Genomic DNA, 6214 nt, shown 5'->3' on the forward strand with positions numbered 1-6214 from the left:
TTTCACAAAATGAAATAAATTAAATGGATTTTTGCTTTTAAGCTGAATTGGCTTAAAAAAGTAACTTATTAAAGCTACCATTAGTATGGATCTGAAGATTGCTCGATCCTTTTTATTATCATTGTTTACGGAGAGAATGGTTTGGAATGATCTAAATAAGTGTATTTTTTTATTTTTTATAAAATATGAATTGATATGGGTTGGGTTTGAAGTGATGTGGTAAACAGATAATGTAACTTAAATAAGATGATGTGACTTAAATAAGATAATAATTTTTTTACTTTTAAATTTTTTTAAATTATGACAAACAAGACCTAAATTTGTCAAAATTATACTTGATGTATCACCTTTATAGTCATCAATTATTTTCTTTTTATTTGAGTTAGACTTGATAATGTCAATTATCTTTATTGATTGCGTCCATCATCACATAATTATTTTCATTTGTTTATTGATAGTGCTGATAGGGAACATCATCAAAGATTTTTCATATTTTTCATAAAATTTAGCATGATGATATTTATTATCACCATTGTAATTAGGCTATAAATATAATTAGGAAAATTTTTAAATAAGTAAGATAGGCATAAAATAATTACACTGAAATCTTTTTTTGTGCAATTCTGATGTACAAAAAAATTTGTATTAAACACAAAAAATAACTTGCACCATACACACAGAAAATTTAAACCACCGTAAAAATAAATTTTTTTTTCCTCACTACTTCACTGAAATGCAATTTCTCCATATAATTATGCATCATTTTGTTTTTTTTATTTTCCTTACCTTATCATAACCATCAATGTTTATCATCCATGATTCTTTTAATTTTTGTTGGAGTTTGATTTGATAATTTTATTCAATTAATTATTATCAATTAACTTTCCTATTAGAGAAATTATCGATAAGAGATAATTTGGAAAAGTTATTATACACGTATGAAAAAATTTATAATTTTAATTATTAATATTAATAAATTTTGTCACTAATTTATAATTATTTTTTAAAGTTTACACTAATATCAAATTTCCCCTTTTCTATTCACATATTTCTACATCAATTAATCAGGGAGCAAATTCTCTCCCGTCCATTGTTTCAATTGAAGAGTCCAATTTGGCCCATTAGTGGCCCATTTTGGATCCAACAAAACATCAGTCCATATAATAATATTTCAATACACAGCAGCCAGCAAAAATGGGCTAATTACCCATTAGCACCTTCACACATTTACCAGGCGAAAAACACTCCTTTCCTTCGAGCCATTGGATTGGGATGCTGAAGTTTTAATTTAAAAGTCATTACAAAAAAATTACATTTTAATTTTTGTCTTTTTATAATAAAAAAATCACTAAAAAAATCTATATAATAAGGCAAGAGGCTTTTTAAAAATGTTTTAAAATGTATGAGAGATACATTTTGAATCGAGGGCTGAGATGAGTTGTTTTTAACCATTGAGGGCTGACATGTTTTGTAATATTTTCAATTCCCGCCCAAAACAATCCCTTCTCTCTCTCTCTTGTGTTCCACCCACTCCAAACATTATTTGCACACTTCTCTCTCTCTCTCTCTCTCTCTCCAACTTCTCAGGTCTCAAACTCTGTCCTCAGAGATCTCCCTCTTCCTCTCCCTCCTCTCCACCGTCGAGTCGTCTCCACCGTCGTGCCGCTTCCGATCTCCTCTCCAACTTCTCAGGTCTCAAACTCTCTATCCTCAGAGATATCTCTCTTCCTCTTTCTCCTCTCCAGTGCCACTCCGCTTCCACCATCGCATCGTCTCCACCGTCGCGTCACCTCCAATCTCCACTGACAGCAACTACGACACATGAGTTGCAACTTGGAACATGAGTTGCAGTGAGAAGAACAGAGGAGGATGACCCCAAGTTGGTTTCACAGAATGGATCAATCACTGCCCCACACTTAACAATTGATGAGAGTTTGTTGGTTGACCCAAAGGTACTGTTTATCGGATCAAAAATCGGCAAGGGAGCTCATGGGAAAGTTTATGAAGGAAGGTGAAATTTATTTATAATGTTGTGATTTGTGTTCAAGCTTTAACCTTTCTGGTTGCTAAATTATTGCTTTATAAACAATTTTACTATGTTTTGATTAAAGATTTTCTTTTGACATGTCTCAATTTTATTATTATATCTTTTGTACGATGTTTGAAAAAAATTGTTGTGTTCATACAAATATTGTTGAATTGCGGATGTAACTAATAAAGTGCAGAAGTTAATGTTGGTAACCACTGGATTCTGTGACCAACTATAATCGTCTTTACGACCATATGAGCAAACTTTGTTGTATCCTTGCTGGGACAAAGTTATACAAAAGGTCAAAAGTTGATTGTTTCAAGATATTGTAGTTTGTGAAGTTATTAAAACTGTGGTCATTTATGAAATTATTTAAACTAGGTTCTAATTCTAATCATTTTAGATTGGGCTTCTTGATATTTGTAGTGTGCTTGGTTTAAAATTATATTTAAGCTTGCCAATCTCAAATCGATTAACAGAAAGAGCTATACAATCATGATATTTCTATGTCTATCTCTGTATTTATTTATTTGTGAGTTCCTCTCATTTGTGGTCATATGAACTTATGAAGATTAAGTTGCATTTGTTGCATGCTAATTCTTGTTTGGGCATAATCTGATCTCCACCGTCGCGTCGCCTACGATCTCAACCCACTACGGCACCCCCGTCCTCCATCGCAGAGAAATTGTAAATCATCTATACCCATCTCTGATTTTTATATTTTTTAAATAAGGGAGAACGGGTTTTTTTTTCTTCTTCTTCTTCCATTAATTTATTATTAGGTTGGATGCTCTGTATTACTTTAGACAAATATTTGAACAAAATTCAAATATTGGATGCTCTGTATTACTTTGGACAAATATTGGGTTTGCTCACTCTGTATTATTCACTAAAACTGGCTTCTATTATTATTTTAATAGTTGGGCTTTGATTGTTGTGAAATAGGATGATGAGTGACTATAAGGTGGAGAAGTTCTCTGTGGATTTTCATGGACCCAAAGACAGTAAATCATTTATACCCATCTCTGATTTTATTTATTTATTTTTGAATAAGGGAGAATGGTTCTTTTTTTATTTTTAATTTTACATTTTGTTTGAATGGCTGAATTTTTTTATTTTTTATTTTTTATTTTTTATTTTTTGAATATGGAAGAATGGTTTTTTGTTTTTTTTAATTTATTTGCATTGGCTTTACATGGATTATTCTTAGCTATATCACTTGGTTGCGTCATGACTTTCAAAGTTGATAAAAAAAATATTTTTTCTTTGGTTTCCATGTCAGAGAATTTCCTGTTCGATTGGAGAACCCTCATGTTATATTAGCAAATCAGATATGGGCTGGAGTTGTACCAGCTAGTCCATCTGGTTGCTCTTTCAACTCTTCATATCGGAGTCATGATTCCATAGAATACAAGCTGGAGCTTGGTAATGCTATTGGTACGTAATTAGGTACTGATAATGATGGTTTTAGGTGTTGGATATCACAAGTACTATCAGTGGGTCAATGATTTGCATACCATGCACAATGATAGTTACAGGGGGTGATAAATTCTTTGACCCCCCTTGGTTTAGCCAGAATGTGAGTTTTTTTATATCTGATCCTGTTTTCCTAATAGAGGGAAATTTAGGCTTTTCAGTGCACTTGATAAAGATGTCATTAACATTCTTAGCTAGGAAAATTGCAAATGAACCTTTGATTAAATTAGTCTTCTATTTGATATCAGTAGCCTCATTGCCATAATAACTACTTCATAAATTATTTGTTCCTTTAATTTGATGCTGCAGTCAATTTTGAATTATTTAATAAATTATTTTGTATAAGCATTATTTGACAATTTTCCATTTTCCATTATTTTGCAGTCAATTTTCCATTTTTATAAGCATTATTTGAATTTTCCTGTTTAAGTCATTTTATATATTTGAATTTTACATTTTATATTTTTCCTTATTATATAAATTCAAAAACCCCCTTCACTTACTTGACAATATGTTAAACATGTGTTTTTATTTTATTTTACTGTTTTTGTTGAATTTTCTTTCTTTTGGGTCAAAAAATAAGTTTTTGTTAAAGTTTTCATTGCCTAAGTTGCAATACATTTGCATAAGTTTTTTCCTGAATGACCTTATCTTATTTTTTCTTTCTTTCTTTTTGGGTCCATGATTTTATTATTGGTATTTATTGCAGAGGTGCAATTTTTTAATGGACCTATTTTGAATGAAGTAACTTTCCATACATTTTGGTGATTTTTTTATTATAGAGCCAATGCAAATAATGCTTATTTTGATTTTTGTCTGGGAACATTTTGTTTTGCTCTGAAGTCTATTGTGTAGTGTTCTGCTTTGCTTAATTTAATGGAAGGGTTGTGATGGTGAGATAGTGGCAAATGGTTGTGTTCAATAAATACTGTATGAAGTTCTGACACAGTTGATTCTTATGCTATGAATGAGAAGAATATACAAATGAAGCATATTTTTGTATGCATATTTTTGTACATGGTGCAGCTCAATCCTACAATATTTCATGTCTTTAGAACTAGAAAGACAGGCCTGAATAGTCGTCCTGAAAAATGTATTAGGTCCGAGAGAAGGTTGAGAATTAGAAGAAGGAGAAAGTGATTAAGCATAATATTATATTTGTGAATTCAAAAGTTTTAAACTGCACTTATCGTCAAATGATTTTCTGTGAGAGCTGTCATAGGGGCATCCGTCAATGGCAAAGCCCCGAAAGTGACTTATAAACAGTGCATGAGCCCAAATAATTTTAGTTTTTCCACCATTCGTGGCCCAACTATCTCTGTCCCATATAGTTGCCATTAGTTGCATTGGTTGTGTTGGGAAGCCAACTCCATCGCGTCTGTTGTTCTTGAAAACTCGAATGGGATATTCATCACAAAATAACTGTTAGGGGGAAAGGCGATTAACAAAATAAGTTAGAACTCTAACAAATTGTGATTTAAGGAGTGTGATATCATTTTCAATTTCGATGTTTTTGTGTTTTCAAACCATATATGGATCCTCTGCTCTCTACTCCCCTTTTCCTTTTAAAAAGACATTCGTCTGGACTCTGATGGGCTTCCCTTTTCTGTTGCCCAAGAACTCAAAATCCAATTCACTATCTTTCGATTTCAACTGCCAAAAGAAAGAAAAAAAAATGATTTACATTATGTTATCAATGACACCTTTTTAGCAGAAGTCTCTTGCACTGTAAATGTGAGCTTACATAGAAGGCTGTTACGACTCCTCCGGAGTCATTGGCTGGTAGCTTAATTCTAGATCCTGGTTGGTGAACAAACATCATTGTCACAAAGAATAAATCTTGGCTCTATATATTATAGCTTGGTTAACAGCTAAAATTTGAATTCACTTTCGAAATGTGCTATGAACTAAGACACAATCTATTTGAAACAAGTTGATGAGCTTTACTCTTCCATTATTTGTTTGTTTGTTTGTTTGTTTTTTCTTGCGCATTTTAATTACAACACGGAATATTTTGGTGATTGTATACTTAGAAAATCTTGAAAATAGATGTGTTATTCTATAATTTTTCTTTTTGGATGATTATTCAGTAGTCCTAGAGTATTCTATAATTTTCCATTTTTTTGATAGAATGTATATTTGGGGAAAGAAACGGAGATTATGAATGAGATAAATGGAATGTGAAAAATTTAGTAAATTCAGTTTACATGGCACCTGATATGTAATTTCAATAATAAGGAAATACCGCTATGTAATGAGTTTGACTTATCAGATAATTTTAAAGAGTGACAAAAAGTGGGGTGAGAGACGACCACTGGATTCATCGAGAGAGAGCCCGATTTCTCTACCTTGATGAAATGGCAAGATGTGTTGAGCCCGATTTCTTTGCCTTGATACATGTATAAGACTTTATCTATGCAAAGTAAATTTTTGTAGCTAAAATTTGTACATATAAAAGGCTCTGATCTATCCAAATTGATGATCATGATGAGGAGGTTGAAGAGTGTGGCAAAGAGGTCAAAGAAATACTTGGAAGAGGCACATACAACTCTGTAGACGTCCCCAAACGTCCCGAGAGGAAGTCCCGTGTTGTTCATTTGGGGTCACTACAGTTCAGGACTCAATGTCACGGTCCTGCATCTAATCTCGCAGAGTACAATGCAAGACCGATGAATCATCAAAGAGTCCAAATCCGGCAAATCGTTTTTT

General features: G+C 32.2%; 1 pseudogene; it reads right to left on the reverse strand.

Annotated features, from left to right (window-relative positions):
• Positions 1 to 1603: 1603 nt before the first annotated feature.
• LOC145793670 (xyloglucan endotransglucosylase/hydrolase protein 2-like) lies at positions 1604 to 5327 on the reverse strand (annotated as a pseudogene).
• Positions 5328 to 6214: the final 887 nt, after the last annotated feature.

The sequence above is a fragment of the Camellia sinensis genome, chromosome 6 (genome assembly GCF_055761805.1).
Source record: "Camellia sinensis isolate YWXY chromosome 6, ASM5576180v1, whole genome shotgun sequence".
Classification (NCBI taxonomy): Eukaryota; Viridiplantae; Streptophyta; class Magnoliopsida; order Ericales; family Theaceae; genus Camellia; species Camellia sinensis.